Source organism: Hakea prostrata, chromosome 1 (assembly GCF_041222555.1).
Source record: "Hakea prostrata isolate BN-2017 chromosome 1, UWA_Hpros_2, whole genome shotgun sequence".
NCBI classification, from domain to species: domain Eukaryota; kingdom Viridiplantae; phylum Streptophyta; class Magnoliopsida; order Proteales; family Proteaceae; genus Hakea; species Hakea prostrata.
In genome coordinates, this window is record NC_142600.1 from 68,979,742 (window position 1) to 68,996,944 (window position 17,203).

A 17,203-nucleotide genomic window follows, 5' to 3' on the forward strand; every position below is an offset into this window, starting at 1 on the left:
CCCACCCATATATTCCTCTCTCCTCTCTCCTCTCTCCTCCCCAAATTCAGAAAAACCCTAAATCCTCTGCGATTTTATCGTCTCAAACTGTCTCTTTGTGCAAAATTCTGAAAAAACCCTCTCCTCCTATCGGCCTTCGCTCTCTCTTCTTTTTCACGAAATTTAGAAAAGCCCTGAATTGCAGCAATTTTCTTATCCTCTGTAAGGCTCACGGCTCACTCACTCTCTTCACAAAATTATCCTAAAATCATCCTGATTCTGAAATGAGATGATACAAAAGCCTAGAGGTTGAAGTTCTCCCAATGGGAACCGAGGTTTAATCAGCGGTCCCATTGGTCGGTCAATCTTCTTGAACAAAAAACTCAGTAGCAGATTCTCTAATGTCCAAATTGAAGGAATTGCAGGAAATAAACATTGTTCTGGTTATGAATCTTGATGTTTTTCGTTCAGTGTGACCTATGATTAAAGGGCAGTTTGTGAAGAACTTATTTTGCCTTCCTTGTCTAACAATATAATCAAGAACCTGAAAGAAGAATCCAGGATGGGGATCACGGGGATGAAACTAGATCACGCCCTCCAGTGTTCTATTTCTCCCAGAAGACCCAACCCTCAAAACATCCCTTCTTTGCATGGTAGAAGAGAAAAAGGGAAAACAAACATATTTGTTATAAGCGATTTGTAACTTTTTGAAGCTCCTAAAACCAACAAATAGGAAGAAGACTAAAACATGCTTGGCTTTCCATTACACATTGTGGGGTCAAGACTCAAAAGAGTTAATCTGCAAAGTTCATAACTCAATAGGGATTAACGGATGATGGTTCACAAGAAACGATCATAATAAATGCGATCCACTACATTTGTTGGAGGTCAATTCATACACTCTTACCGTCATACTCATCCACATGCATACTTTGCAAAACTAGTCAAAAACAAATCTCCTTTAGTTTCTTTTCACGGGTAGTATGTTTGTGAAGATGAGGAAAGAGCCACAGCCAATAGGAGGAGAGGGCTTTTTGAGAATTTCGCACGGAAGAGATGAAAGGGTCGGGCTAAATTTGGGGAAAAATCGAAGAGGATTCATGGGTTTTCTGACACAATCTTGGGGTCAAGGAATTGTAGGAAAAGACAGAGGATTATCTTAAGTATGCGGTGGAAGGTTTAGAATTGAGTGACCCCGGTGGAGAGATTGTGGGTTCAACTTACCGGCGGCAATGTTTCCCATGGCACAATCTTAAGAGGGAATTACAGGGAATTGTAGGGAAAGGAATTACAAAGGATGTGAGTGTTACCTACGGTGAGATGGAATGAATGGAAATCTTGACCACGATTTTTTTTTTTTTTTTTTAAATTTTAATTTTATTTATTTATAACATTTTCAACTATACTTTACCTATAATAAAAAAAAAAAAATGCAAACAGAGTGGTCAAGATTTCAACCTCCACCATTCGGTTTGATCGTGGCCATGCACAGCTCATGAACCTCTATATATTTGTAAGGTAGGTATATAGATAGAAGAAAAAAATTAGATATAAACGGGTGTATTTGCAATCAATTACAGATGCCCTCTCCTATTAAGAATTAAAAATCATAAATGGACAGTTTTGTTGAAGCACAAAGGGATAGTTTGGTCATTTCATTTGGAAACTTAACTTGGCACCTAATTTAAGTCACTTAAGAATACCAACAATAGTTTTTTGCTTGTAAATGATTGACCTACCATACTTTGATTACAATAAACCGTCACAAAAGAGGTATGTAAATAAATTAACCAATATTCATTTTTCTAGATAATCAATATTAATTCATTCAATCTACATGAAATTCAATAATCATTTTATAAGAATGAAGTTCATTATATAAATATCAGGAAAATAAATGAGAGCTTTTCACTTGATTTATATGGATATTAATTGAACAATGTTGAGAGATTGGAGAAACCAACAAAGTTCTTTGGGGAGGGGGGGGCCGGTTAAAAAGGGGGGGGAAGGTTTCGCTTGTTTATCCCGCCGGGGGGGATGGTTTTGGGCAAAAAAGAAGAAAGAGAAAAAAAAAAAAAAAAAAAAAAAAAAGGGGGGGGGGAATCTTATTGTAACTTTAAAACAAAAAAAATAAAAATAAAAATAGGGGAAAAATGCAGCGGGACGGCCATGAGAATACGTTGGCTGTTTGTTCCAATTTTTTGGCCTTCATTTCATTAGATTTAATTTCATGCGTTGGTTTTTTTAATGCTTAATTTGTGGGAAATAGTTGTCATCCTTTTAGAGTAAACTTTTAGCAGTTATAAAAAATAAAATAAAAATCGTCATTCTGCTACAAATTTCTCATTGATTCTACTGAGAAGCTCAAAAATGTTCTTCACAAACATCTTTGAAGGGGCAAAAGAATCGTCCACAAGAAATCACTGTCCAGTGACCCGACAAGGTCGTGCAGTTATCCATAATTATAGCGGAGGATAGATCAATTGCATCCGACGACGAAGAGAGAAACAGTTATTCCTTCAGTCTCAGTGCTATAAAAATTGGTTTTTTATATTTCTTAAGATATGCTAAAAAAGCATCAAACAAACAATTATGAACTCGGTAACAGTTTTGAAATTGAGATTAATTTTTAAGAACAAATCAGATAGGGTTGTCCCAAACTTTTTTCCACTTTTCTTCCACAAAGGGTTCTCTTTACAATAACTTCAATCATAGATTTAGTAGAGCCCATAGAGGGACCTCAGAGAGAGATGCTGTGGAGATCAAACATTAGAGACTTGTTCTGGATGTTCTTCAATTGCGAGGGTTTTGCAACATCTCTTAGCAGACGAAAGAAAAAACAACCACCAAAAGTTTAAAACGTTAACCAAAGAAAAAGAATCAGTTAAAACTAGCCATAAAAAGAATCTAATGCATGAAATTAAGTCTAATAAAATGAAGGGCCAAAAATTGAGAAACATCCAGCCAATGTGTTCTTACGGCCGTTCAACTACCATCTTCTCATAAAAATATACATTAAAGTCTGTCAATTTTTAAGGTGAATCGACTCCTTTTAGTAGACTTTCAGAAACTGCTTAGGAAAAGATTACCTGAAATTAAATCTAGTGCATATCAAGTGAAGAGAATTAGAATGAAGTTGGGCTTTGAAGGTAGATTATCAATACTATTGAGTTAATACTTAATAGTACTCTATTCTTCAATTAACCTTATAGATTGCAAGGTGCTATACAATCGACCGAGAAAGGAGGAGCTAGGTATGGGAAGAGAAAATTAACCTTTGTGTTGATAGGAGTGAGAGTTGGAGATGCTGTGGTGATTTCAACTCCTTCCTAGATAGGTTTAAACCATAATGCACTTTTTATTGAATTAGAGAGGAAAGGGATCTTTGGCAACCATGCACCCCTTTAAATTCCATTCATTCTAGATGTGTCATAAGGATCACAGAAGGGTTGCACCAGAATGTTGGGAACATCCTTATGCTGACTCTAAAAACTCTTGTTCACAAAGTTAGCATGTTGTATTAATGGGTTCAAAGTTAGAAATGGACAAGTATCCAAATTTATCCACTCTTGTATGGAAAGACTAGAATAGGATTTGCTATAGATGTTGGCCTTCCTAGCTCTAAAAGACACAATAAACGGGATTCAGTTTCTTGAGGGTGAGATAGTTGAATGTCTAGAAAGGGAGGAGCTAATGTGGAAAGAGAAATCTCTAGTCCCTTGGCTGAAAGAGTGTGACAACCCTTAGGATCCTAACCGAAAACTCCTAATTGCAGGTCCGAGAACTTGAACATCCATTGGGAATAAATTGTGGGCCATCCAACTTGAAACCCATAGTTTGGCATCAGAATCCATGGATCTGAATGATGAAGATATTGGTACTGCCGTTTTGTTGGAAACCAAAAGAAGATACAATAAGAACATTGATGGTTTGGGTAGGTGAATTTCCAACTCATGAGTGACAAAGTTGAAAGAAGGCTTTAAACCAAGTATGAGACTTTAGAATGCGCCCTAGGCTTGTACCAATATTTTGGACCAAATGGGGAGGCAAACCACCCTTGTATTGTAGAGAACTAAGTGACAGTCACTCTAGGCGGTCAATTGACCAACCAACCTTCAATTCCGAGAGAGAGAGAGGGGGGGGGGGGGGGGGGGGGGGGGAACTCCATGTTTTTGCAGTCAAATGATGGAGACAAACATCCCAAAGTTAAGACATGGCACAAGGCAAAGAACACATGTTTGCAGGACCTTTCATGGTGTAAACCAAGAAGCCCCAGCACTAGGCCTCAGATGGAAAGTACACGCTTGTTCGATTAAAGTGCAAGCCCTAAATGTCATGCATACCCAAACTAAAGCTAAATAATTTAGGAACAACAAGCAAGCATACCACTGAAAGATGGAAGTAAGCTCACCTACAATTTCCAGCATTTATTGCATCGTTGAGGAATAAAAAATTTCAAGTGTAATAAGCCATTTCTCGCTAAGGGGTAAATTTTAAGAACGATGAATAACATATTGTAATAAGCCATGAGTAACCATAAATAAATAATTAAACATTAGGAAGGAAAGCATTTCTGAAGAAAAACTAATAATACCATCCTAGCAGTTGCTATCCAACAAGATTGAAAGCCTATCCAAGCATTATTCTTGTGTACAAAATCAACCTTGTTAGCTAAAGCAAAGAAAGCCCCATATTCACCAAGGATGTCTTGATGATAAGGGTCATTACTTAACATGTCTTGATGAGAAAAGGGAATATGAAATGAACTTAACAGCTAAGATAGAAAGAAATACTTCTACTTTCTCTATACTTCTATACTACTGTAAGTACATCTTATCCTCTATTGAAACATCATTCAAATGTACCAAAGAAATTTTATGAGGCAAAGACACACGGAATGAAAAAATTGACAAGAAGCCACTCTATGTAACAAAGGAGTTGTTGTATTACAAGTAAACGACTGCATTTACTTCAATTGTTTAAAGTTGAATTGACTATAATGTCAGTGCCATGTTCGTTTATGGATCCTCAAGTAGCTCTCAAAATTCCAATTTTTACCAAATTACTAAATCAAATAGATGTATAAAACTATATAGTTTTGAGCATAAAGGAAAACTAGAACAAGGAAAACATAGATCACAAATCTAGAGCAGCAGAAAGGTTACTGAAAAAGATTTACTCATGTACTTACAGTCTTTTGAGGAATATGAACAAGGTGAGAAAAACCCAACACCCAATTATAAGGTGGCGGAAGTGAGAGGAATATTATTTAAAAAAATGGAAAAGAAAGGAGAGCAAATGAAGAGGGTGCAAGCATGAAGTTCATGCAAAAGCCTTCGGGGGTGGGTGAGGCCGGGGGAAGAAAAATGAATCAACTTAAAAATGCAATAGCAATCCACAGATAGATTGAACACAATAAAACTGAGGGTAATTTTCATCTGGACCACCTGAGGTTTGGTCTATGTCATTTTCAGTCTAAAAAAATTGAGACTTTGCATCTGCCTCCCCTGTACTATAGAAAAAGTCAATTTAAGAACAAATTATCACTTCTATGACAAATTTGCCCTTATTCTTCTTTTTTTTAATTAATTAATTAAATTTTTTTTTTTACATTTTAAGGGGTAAAATTTTATTAATTTACAAAATCAGACCCTCTTTCATTACCCGATTCCCAAATCCCTGATTCTACCAATTCTAAATCCTTATTTTCCAAATCCTAGTTGAAGATTAGGGAATGAAAATTAAAACCAGAATAAGGCAGAAAACCTTGAGTTTCCAGAGGAAATAATACGAGAATTCCAATTCCGCGAATTCAACAACAGCAAGACGCTGAAATTACAAGTCCAATTGATGTCAGTCGTAACAAATGCCAGCAACGCTTGAATGCTTCAAACCTACAGGGAACCAAAGCAGTTTTGAAGATCGACGGAGAACAGTGATAGATGAAAACCTATGTACTCCTCCCCTTCTTCCTCTATACATTTTTGAGGAGCAGGAAAAGCGATGATCGGGAGATCTAGGGTTTCCACGATCAAAATTTAATTTACGAAGAGGTTAAGATTAGTTAGTTGCAGGTCTCCAAGGAAGAGAGGAGCGAAGCAAAAGACGAGTCATGATATCACCCTCTCCAAATCCTAACCTATGTTGCTTGCATTGCTTATATTCGACAAAGTCACTTTCCATCGTCTCCTTCGGTTTGAACCCTAATACTCATGGAGGGCGACAATGGTTTGTGAATCTGATTTATCTGCATCTCTTTAATCTGTGAAGAAATAATATCTAAAAAATCCACCTTCTTTTCCATCCCTCCTTAGATCATCCTGAAAGCCGTTTCATTCTTTTAGGTTTAGATAGAATGTCAAGCCTGCTTAAAGCACCTCTACTTTCCATAATCTGATAATTTGGAATTTTCCTTTGATTCAAGGCATCGATCTGGTTGCGGGAGCCAAGAGCAAGAAAACTAAGCGACGGCTCCAAAATCTGATGATATTTATCTCAAGCTTCTCGTCAAGGTTATGGCTTTGCTTCTCCTACATTTGTTCTTTTGTTTTTCCTGGCTTTACCGCTTCCCATCTTACCTGTGTGTATCTGAGGTACTTTGCTTGCAAACATGGCATTCTGGTCCTGTGGCCTTTGGCGGAATTGGTATTATTGTTTGAAAAGTAAAGAATTATAAAGCTCAAGGTTTTCTGCCTTATTCATATTATTTCGTTTGGCAACTCAAGATTTTCTGCCTTATTCTGGTTTTCCATTCCCTTACTCTTCAACTAGGATTTGGAAAATAAGAATTTAGAATGGGTAGATAGGGATTTGGGAATCGGGTAATGAAAGAGGGTCTGATTTTGTAAATTAATCAACTTTAATCCCTTAAAATGTAAAAATAAAAAAATTTAATCAAAAAAAAATAAGGGCAAATTCGTCACAAAAGTGACAATTTGTCCTTAAACTGACTTTTTCTATAGTACAGGGGAGGCAGATGGAAAGTTTCAATTTTTTTGGACTAAAAATGACATAGACCAAACCTCGGGGGCCCAAGATGAAAATTATCCTAAAAATGAATCCACGAAGTAGAGGAGCAAAGAAATTAGTCAAGCAACCTTCTTATAAAATGTAGTTTATCAACAGCTCTCAGCAAACTCAATCAACCTAGAAATAGAATAAGAAGAAGAGGGAAGCAGGATCAGAATCGAACATTAAATACATAATTCAACTATGATGACTACATAGCATTGAGATCTTCATCAGAGACCCATCTCGCCAAAGATTCGAAACCCAACAACCCAGAAGGAGAAAAAGAGATTCAAGAGTTAAACGACGCAAACCCATCAAGTATAACCAAGGCAACTTAAAAAGTAATCGAGAAAGAAGCCCAAAAGAATACCTGGCTTCATAGATTAGAACTAGGGTTTTTGCTTAGGATAAAACCTCTGCCTTTTTCGTTGGAGAGGAGATGATGAACTTGATTAGAGACATGGAGAACGAGCGACAAAGATGTTCTTTGCGAGAGTTTTTAGGGCTTTTATGTTTTAAAAACTGAAATGACCCGATTGCCCTCCATCAGAGCTTTGCCCATGTTTGAACTCATTTGTGCCTCACTTTTTCACACATAATTGCTTCTGTGCCCGAGAAACTCCAATTTGTGTGCTAAATGTCTAATTTGGCACACTTTTGCTAAATCAACACACTAATTTCAAACCGATTTACCATACAAGATTTTAATGACTTCTGTGCTAAAATGGGCAAATGATACAGAATAAGTGAATCAAAATCGTTACAATACAACCCTAATAGAGCACTTGTTTTCACCAATGGAGGGCAAATGAGTCCTAAAAATCAGATTGAATACAAGTTACAAACCTTCATGAAGACAGATGTGTGTTGGGGTGGAGGAAAAAATGGAGTATTTTCGGTAAAGACAGCTTACCATCTACTGTGCAACCAAAGGGACTTCAATTCACGGCAAGGTGCATCCTCTTCAAGATTCATGAATGGGAGGAAATAACTACAGGGGTGTGGAGACGTATTTGGAGCTGCAAAACTCTCTCTGAAATTAAGATGTACATTTCTGTGGAAGACTCTGGCACAGGCACAAGGTAATGTTTTAGGGGAGAATCTAAAGAGGAGATCTACAAATCGAGGTTGATTCTAGCTGTGGAAGATGCAAACAACGGAGGTGAGGGTGCTGGATAGATGGAAACTCGCGCAGGAGTCTCGACTGAAACTCAACGTCTTGGGTCAAACATGATGAAGCTGGGGGTTAGCGTCCAATTTTGAGAGATGCAAATGGGCTTCCAATGTGGGCTTCCAGTGAAGACAAAATAGGTTTTTTCTTTTTGTCAATTGACAAGATGATTAGTACAATAAATTATAAATGGCAGGCGGATCTCGTGGAGTCAATAGTAAATGCTAGCCTGTATCATAGCATGTGATTTCGTAGGTTCTTGGCTGCATTTGTTTGCTGGAATAAAGGTGGGGTGGAAAAAAATGGGTAGAAAAATTTTAGTGAAAAAAATGTAGATTTATTACTTTTCCCTTAAATCTCAAAATGGTAGATTGTTTGGTTGCTTGGAGCAGTCAACTTTTCCACCCCAAGCCATTTTAAAAGAATCTGGGTCATCTTCCCGTCAAGGGAACACTCTGTGCTCCCCCATGGCTTCCTGACCACAAAAACCAGTGGGTCCCACTTGGTGAAAAAGTTTTTTTGTGCTCTCCGTCGGGGTCGCAGATTCGGACTCATTTTAAAACCCCACATATTTGGTGGGACTTTGTGGGAAAGTTAGGAAAAGTAAAAAGTAGGACCCACCACTATCACTTTTCCATAAAACTTTCTTTTCCTTTTCTTCTCTTTCACCTCACTACACATGGGGCCCACATGTTTTTTTTTTTTCCACCCCACCTTTGCAAACGAACGCAGCCTTTATGGCTTTCGAATTTATCATGGCGTTCAATAATTTTCTAAATCCTCTCCCCAACCTCTAAACATTACAAATTGTACCATTTGCTAGGGCTGCGTTTGTTTGCAAAGGTGGAGTGGGAAAAAAAAACATGTGGGCTTCATGTATAATGGGGTGAGGGAGAAAGAAAGGAAAATAAAGTATTTTGTGAAAAAGTGATAGTTACGAGTCCCACTTTTTACTTTTCCAAACCTTTCTACAAAATTCCACCAAATTTGTAGGGTTTTAAAATGGTTTAGGGTGGGAAAGTTGAGCTGCCACATCATCAGACAAATTTCATTGATTCAAGGAATTTTGTCTTTCATTTTCCCACCCCAAGCAATCAAATAATCTACAATTTTGGGATTTAAGAGAAAAATAAAAAATCTACCATTTTTTCAAGAATTTTCCCACCCTTTTTTTTTTTTTCACCCCACTTTTATTCCAACAAACAAACACATCCTAGATATCAATATATACAGGGAATCCAATACCCGGTTCTCCATATAATTATAATTCTGGCCCTTTACAAGCGATTGAGCCAAAATTCGTTCTAACTACAAAAAAAAAAAACTGTAGTCAACCACTAATTATATGTATTTGCAAAATACTACATACACCAACCTAACAACCCAGTGAATGTATTTCTTTTGATCCAAATAATTAGAAGATATATTGATACCACGTTTTCATAAAAAAATAAAAAAAAACATGTAAAAATCCTTTTTCATTGCTTCAAACCATCACGAGAACTAAGGCCTATAGGTATAGGGAATGGAAGATGGGAGAGATGTGAAGGAATAAAAATTCAAATCCAAAATTTTCTTAGACTTACTACCTATACCTATGAAGTTATTTCCAAAAAAAAAAAAAAAAACTATTTTACATTTAAATAATAGAGGTTTGGTTAATTTAGTTGAAGCAAGTTCACCCAGTAACTTTTAAAAATGATGATAAGATTAAGTGTGAGGGCGTACTTAGATTTTATCGTCTCAAATTTTCAATTCCCCTCAAGTTTTAGTCTAGAAATGTGAGTCTAGATTCTCTATTTACATAGATTTTTTTTGTGTCTAATTTTAAAGTTAGATTTATTTATTTATTTATTTTTAGTTTGCCAACCCTGGTTTATAAAGGGGTGGTTCGATCCGCATCGCACAGCTGGCTGTGGTAGGTGAGTCTCCCAGCGGGAATTTTTTTACATCTACAAGGATTCGATACTGGAACCTTGCTTAAGTGAACCAAACTGCTTACCACTTGGACTAACACCGGTTGATAGTGAGATCTATTTTTTAGTAAATTAATAAAAATAGAACTTAATCCTATTAATTATCATTAGGAGGATTTTATTTCAGATTAGACTTGTCTTAATAATCCATCTATATGAGTTGAGTATCAAAATGTGCTTCTCAAAATCCTAAATAATTTGTGAAGTTCCCTGAAAATCTAACTCATATCCTGGAAGTTTTCCATCGATTTTCTTCCCTACTCTTTCTATCTCACCTTTTCTTTTTTTCTTTTTTTGTTGGTTTTTAGCGACTCTCTCACCCTTTCTCGTGAATACTGAATAGAACAAAGTTGTCACTCTAGTTGGAGGATTGCCCGAGACAGAGACAATTCTTCTCTAGTTGGGGTATTTCGGTTTCTTTTGCCCAGGTCAAGAGTTCTGTTCATTATTGGTTGCCACTGTCATGGGGTTGGATCCTGATCAATTGTGACGGTTCTCTCCGGGGACATATTAGAAGATATGGTGCTATGGCTCGAAATTGCAGAGGTGATGTTATTTTTGCTTGTTTTGGTAGCTGTGCTAATGTGGGTATTTTTCATGCTGAGATGCTTGCAATTCGGTGTGGCTTACAATTTGCGCAGCAATACGGCTGTAATAAGATTTTGGTGCATTCAGACTCCGAAGTGGCAATTAGGACTTTACTGGGTACTTACCGCCCACATTGGGGGATACTACACATTGTTGAGGATATTCTTCACTTGAGATTTTTGTTTCAAGAGTAAAAAAAAAAAAAAAAAAAAGGCAATTTTTTGCGAAAATTGGTAAAATCTTAAGACATCGTTTCGAAAGAGTCTTCAGTTTGGTAAGTATAGAATGGGTGAAATATTACCAATTTTTCCTTCTATGATCTTAAGTGATAAAAAAGATAAGCCTATATAAGTGATAAGCCCAGAAGTTGTTACTAAGAAAAGATAAGCCTAGAAGTTAAGCTTACCACCGTCGTTTCTATTTACTATGGCTCCCTTCTTTGCTTTGCCTCTATTCTCCAAGGTTTCTGAAGCTGCTTATGGTTTGTCATCGTGGTAGAGGCTGTCGGATGGCAAGCTCTACCATTGTTTGACGGAAGATTATATACTCAGAGCAGCATGGGCTAACCATTTGCTAGCGGTTTTCCTGTTGTTTGCTACTGCCGTAACAATAGCACGGTGGTGGGGTTGGTTTTGGAGAGAGAGACCGCCATTGCCTCCAGGGCAACCTCCCCTTCATTGGTACAGAGCTCCACCGGAGTTTCTCCAAGTTGGCTGAGACCTACGGTCCCATCATGAAGCTCCGATTAGGCAACAGGCTATGTATTGTGGTGACGTCACCGTCACTGGCAAAGGAGATCTTCAAAGACCATGATACCATATTTGCCAACCGTGACGTCATAGCAGTGGGGGATATTTCTAGTTATGGTTGTGTTGACATAGCGTGGTCACCTGCGGTGACCATTGGCGGATGCTCCGTAAGGTCTGTGTCTCAGAAATGCTAAGTCACAAGAGACTCGAAGCTCTATATGGCCTTCGGCGGAGAGAGGTTCACCGCATGGTGAGCCAACTCCATTCCGAGGCTGGCTCCCCGGTCGACATTGGCAAGCAAATATTTCTCGCCGAATTCAACATCATAAGCAGCATGTTATGGGGTGCTACACTTGAAGGGGAGGAGGGGCGGTGCACCACCCTCAAGTTTCGGCATTTGTTTGACAGAATAGTGATGCTTTTCGGAGAACCCAACATTTCGAATCTCTATCCGGCGTTGGCGTGGCTTGATATCCAAGGTATTGGGCGGCGAATGAAGAAGGAGATTTCGTGGTTCGACCAGATGTTGGATTTGATCATCAATGAAAGGCTAAGAAGAGATCATGAAGAAGAAAGAGGAAACCAGCGACAAGAAGCAAATGAAGATGGAAAACAAGCCAAGGATCTCCTGCAAGTCTTACTACAGCAGTCCAATCTCGATCTCAAGACAAAGAAAGGAGTTGCTAACAACAAAACACCTGGCCTTACTATTTCCCACATCAAAGCCCTGCTCTTGGTGAGTTACCTTTCCCTTTCCTTTTGGGCTTTCTGTGCCCCTTCATTATTTGCGCTTCACCATTTGGAAGAGAAAAAAATCATTAAATATTAACTTCGATTGATTTTATTCAAAGGACTTGATGTTAGGTGGGACAGAAACAATGTCTGCAACTGTAGAGTGGGCACTAGCTGAGCTATTGAAACATCCACAAATAATGCAGAAAGCTCAAGACGAGATAGAAGAGATAGTGAGAGTGAACAATATGGTGGAAGAGTCTCATTTGCCCAAGTTGCACTATTTGCATGGAGTGGTGAAGGAAGTCCTGCGTTTGCATCCACCTGCTCCGTTCTTGATTCCTCGATGCCCAAGCACATCTTGCACCATAGGTGGCTTTCTGATTCCAAAGGGATCCAAAGTTATAGTGAATGCATGGGCCATACAGATGGATCCCATGATTTGGGATAACCCATTGGAGTTCCAGCCCGAGAGGTTCTTGAGATCGGGGAGCGATGAATATGATTTTACTGGCAAAGATTTTCGATATTTTCCATTTGGATCAGGAAGAAGGGTTTGTGTAGGAATCCCCATGGTTGAAACAATGGTGTCATGCCTATTGGCATCAATTCTGCATTCATTCAAGTGGCAATTGCCGAATGGAGTTAAGCTTGATATGTCAGATAAGTTTGGTTTAGAACTAAAGAAGGCAACATGCACCACTTGTTGCGATCCCAACTCCTAGGTTTTCTGACCTCACACTCTACTCTGAAAATCCTATTTCATATAGCGCACCTTAATATGCTGTACTTGCCAATGTTTCCAAATTGTGATTTGTGAAAACTAATTACGCAACAAGGATAACTCTTGAAGTATGCAGCTATATTATTTGAAGGGTTCGAAATTACATCCCTATTGATCAGCTTGTATGTTATCCATTTCTCTCATTGTTGATGTAGTTTACAAATGCATCGTTATATGTTTAAGGAAGCTTACATTAATACAGCCTTTTTTTTAGGATTTCTTTCTCACTTACATTTTTCCTAAGTTGGAATGCTTAGCATCTGCATATATGGCCCCCTAGCTAAGATATGCTATTCTAGACCCTTCTCAACAAAGTAAATTGAGAGCACTACCATACTCCATCTTTGGTGTCTTAGCTTATTGCAAGCTTTTAATACTTGGTGATTCCAAGAACTCTTGTAACAATTATCTAAAGGAGGAACAAGCCTGAACCATAATTGAAATTTCTTTTGTGCTCTCACACACTACAAGCAATATCTCCGTTAGTGATTTTTTTTATGCCACTAGTTAAGCCAAAAAGGACCACCATTAATGGTGGTGGTTTTCAGTACTACGTGTAGAACATCTAAGTTGTGGTGGTTTTTATAATAACAAGCACATATGATAGCATTCTAAAAACCGTTTCGTATGTCCTAACCAAAAAAAAAACAGCAGGTTTTTTGAATAATGAAAACATATCATACGTAGAAGTGTCTACAAACCAACGGGGTTGGTCCAAGTGGTAAGCAGCTTGGTCCGCTTAAGCAAGGTTCTGATATCGAAACCTTGTAGATGCAAAAATTTCCCACTGGGAGACTCACCCACTACAGCCAGGTGTGCGACCCTGGTCGAACACCGGATTAGTTAGGGCAAACAAAAAAAAAAGAGGTGTCTGCAAAAACCGCCATAAACAAGTCATATCTAGAGGCAATTTACAAAAACAGCCCTTTAATTGATGCTAATTGGAGGCTATTTCTACTAAACCCTCATTAGGTATTACTAAAAAAAATGTCATCAATCATGCCTTACCTCCCCATGGGAGTTTGGATTGTTAACCGCTCAACTAACCTACCATTGGCATAAGAATTGTTGTTCTCTCTAACTTTCTTTCTTTTCACTTTACATTCCTATCAAAAAGTACGTTATACCCAGACTATTCGACCTGATAAACCCCTCAAAGGATCTTCTTTAAAAGTCATGATGCCCATCACTTGAACAATTTCAGGTCTTAGGTCACTTTTAGGTGAACATTCCTTATATTCATTCATCCCTTTAATTTGACGAATTTAGAGCTTTACTTGTTAAGATAGAAGATTGTGCTTCCCTCATACCTCTCTCCCACATAATAGGAGAGGGGTTTACGTAGGATTCATCCCATTTTAATTCATTTTGTCAACACTCATAGATAAACCTCACTCCCATTGTATGATGAAAAAGTGTAAACAAAGCACATATCTCTATCCCGATGGATAGAGGATACAGACTCTCATCTGACCTAATGTAAGCTAACTTGCAAAGTTAAACATGAAAATTCAGTGATGCTATTAGCACTCCTCTTAGCTCAAGGAGCGTATAGATATTAAAGAATGCTAAGTCAGCAAAACATGGCAGTAAATATTCGGTTTTCAAATGATAATTGGTTGGGTTCTTCATTGGTGGTGGTGAAGCTATCTCCTTTTTATCCAATGCTTTTCATGATCACCACACAGTTGAAGTGTCGATTTTTTGAGTGGTAAATGGAACTTTCCGTATATAGGCAATGGATCCGTGACATAAACTTGTTCAATTGATTCAATCCACATAAATATATTGGAATGGAGATATTACATATGCCGCCAGCAATGGTAAAACCCATAACCTTTCCGTTGAGAAGTGAGGTTCTCAGCCACTCCCCTGACCCTCCATTGGCCATGATATTGGTTTTGAAAGTGAGACCACCTAATTCCAATTAGATCCACCAAATCCATGATCGATGGTTGCCAGGGGGCATACATATAAGTCAAGATGCATCTTAGGGTCAACCTGCAAGTAGCCCGCCAAGAAGTCAGTACAGTAATTCACCTCACGATGATGGCGTTAGAACACAGAAGAAGAGGAGCAAATACGAACATTACTGTTTTTTTCCACAATCCCTAAGGCCTGCCAAGGTGTAGCGATGACACCCCACACAATTCTCTCTTTTTGTACAATTCTTATTTCATGGTTGGCCTCATACATTGATATATGCCAATAGTAACATCAATGGCTAAGATTAGTGTGATCTATGTTTTAAGTTTAAAACATTTACCTACCCTTAGGATTTTTATTTTTATTTTTTTTTTTGTAGAATCCTTAGGATTTCTTAAATATACGAAGTTAGTCCATGTTTCTCCCAATCAATGGAACACCAATATTTCTAAATGAACACACGTAAAACCCTACCTCTATTGCTGCCCTCCTCTCTGTGACCCAATGTCAGTCTTTCCATCTTCTCTAGTGTGCGCCCTCATCTCTGGTTACATCTATTCTAACAGAGTTCTTCTCCGATATTTCCTTTCTTTTGATACTTTAGTTTTCTTACAAATTTTCTAGGAAACCATAAAATTTCAGATATGAAGTTTTTGCAAAAAAAATTAGACATCGAACTTTGAACATCAGGTAAAGTTTGTTGTTCAGTGGGTAAAAAAGTGGTTTGATTTTTATTTTTTGGGTGGGTGGGGAGGGGCCCAAGAAATTCCTATGCCTTTTTTTAGCCTGCTCAATCTAAAATGCAACTTAATGGGTCTGCTTCTCATACTCATGTATCTATGACTACTGCTGATTAATTTGGGTCGTTCTCACTCTATGATTACTCGTAGTATGGATGGTACTCTTGTTCCTCGTGCTCCTTATAGTCTTTGTACTACGAATACCCCTTGCCTATGGCTCTTTTATCATCTCTTGATAGTGAGCCAAGTTGTTACTCATAGGCTATTAAGCATCATGAGTGGCGGTGTGCCATGGATGTTGAATTTAATGCTTTACTTGGTAATGGCACATGGGACCTTCCCCCCTTACCTTTTACTTGTCACCCTATTGGATGTAAATGGGTTTACCGAATAAAGCGAAAATCTGATGGTAGTATTGAGTAATACAAGGTTCGGTTGATTGCTAAAGGTTTTGCTAAAAAATATGGGGTTGACTATTTTGAGACTATTAGTTTGGTTGTTAAAACCACTACCATACGTTTACATCTTTCTTTGGTCGTTTCCCGTGATTGGGTTATTCATCAAACTGGATGTTACTAATGCCTTTTTGCATGGGTCCATTAGTGAGGATACATATATGGTGTAGCCCATTGATTATGTCAATCCTCAATATCCTGATTATATATGCAAGCTAAAGAAATAATTATACGGATTGAAACAGGCTCTATGGGCCTGGTTTCATCGTTCTCAGCTCCTTTTTGTAGTCGTTGGGTTTTTGTGGATCTAATACTGATTTTTCTCTTTTTTATCAGATTGATTCCTTTAGCCCTCTTTACATTTTGATCTATGTTGATGATATTTTAGTCCTTGGGCCCAGTAGTGTTGCTGTTGATATTCTATTGGCCCAACTTGCTCAAGAGTTTGCCATTAAGGACTTGGGTATAGCCTGCTATTTTCTTGGTATTGATCTTACACCAAATGCTGATGGGCTTTTGTTATCTCAATGAAAGTATTTGCTTGGGCTTCTCCAATGAACAAATATGGTTGATTGTAAACCCATTGGATCTCCCATGGTTTCTTCTTCATCTTTGGCTCATCGTGATGGTGTTCCTTTAACTAATCCAACCGAATATAGAAGTGTTGTTGGTGCTTTGCAATATGCTACTCTCACTAGACCCGATCTTGCTTATTCGTATTTGCATGAGCAATTTTTTATGCAAAGTGGTGTCAAAATGCATGGCTTCCCGTCTCAATCTTCTTCTTCCCAAATTGATTTATGAAGAACAAGGAGTTTTCAGAAGGGTAAGATTATTTTCAAAAAGTATTTATGTTGCTTTGGAGCTTACCAATATGTTGTTTTCATCTGTTAGGGGAGGTGGTTTGGGTCTTAAAAATGATATTCAAAAAGCTTATGATACTCTATCTTGGGATTTTCTCTTTGTTGTCTTGCAAAAATTTCACTTTTCTGACATCTTGGTTGGGTGGATTCATGAGATGTTGTGTTCTTCTAGAATTTCTATTCTATTGAATGGCGGTCTTGTGGGTTTTTTTGGTGTTGAGAGGGGGCT

At 37.9% G+C, this 17,203-nt stretch overlaps 1 pseudogene; it reads left to right on the plus strand.

The window, feature by feature from the left end:
• The first annotated feature begins 10,664 nt into the window (after positions 1–10,664).
• On the plus strand, positions 10,665–12,986 carry LOC149029614 (geraniol 8-hydroxylase pseudogene; annotated as a pseudogene).
• Positions 12,987–17,203: the final 4,217 nt, after the last annotated feature.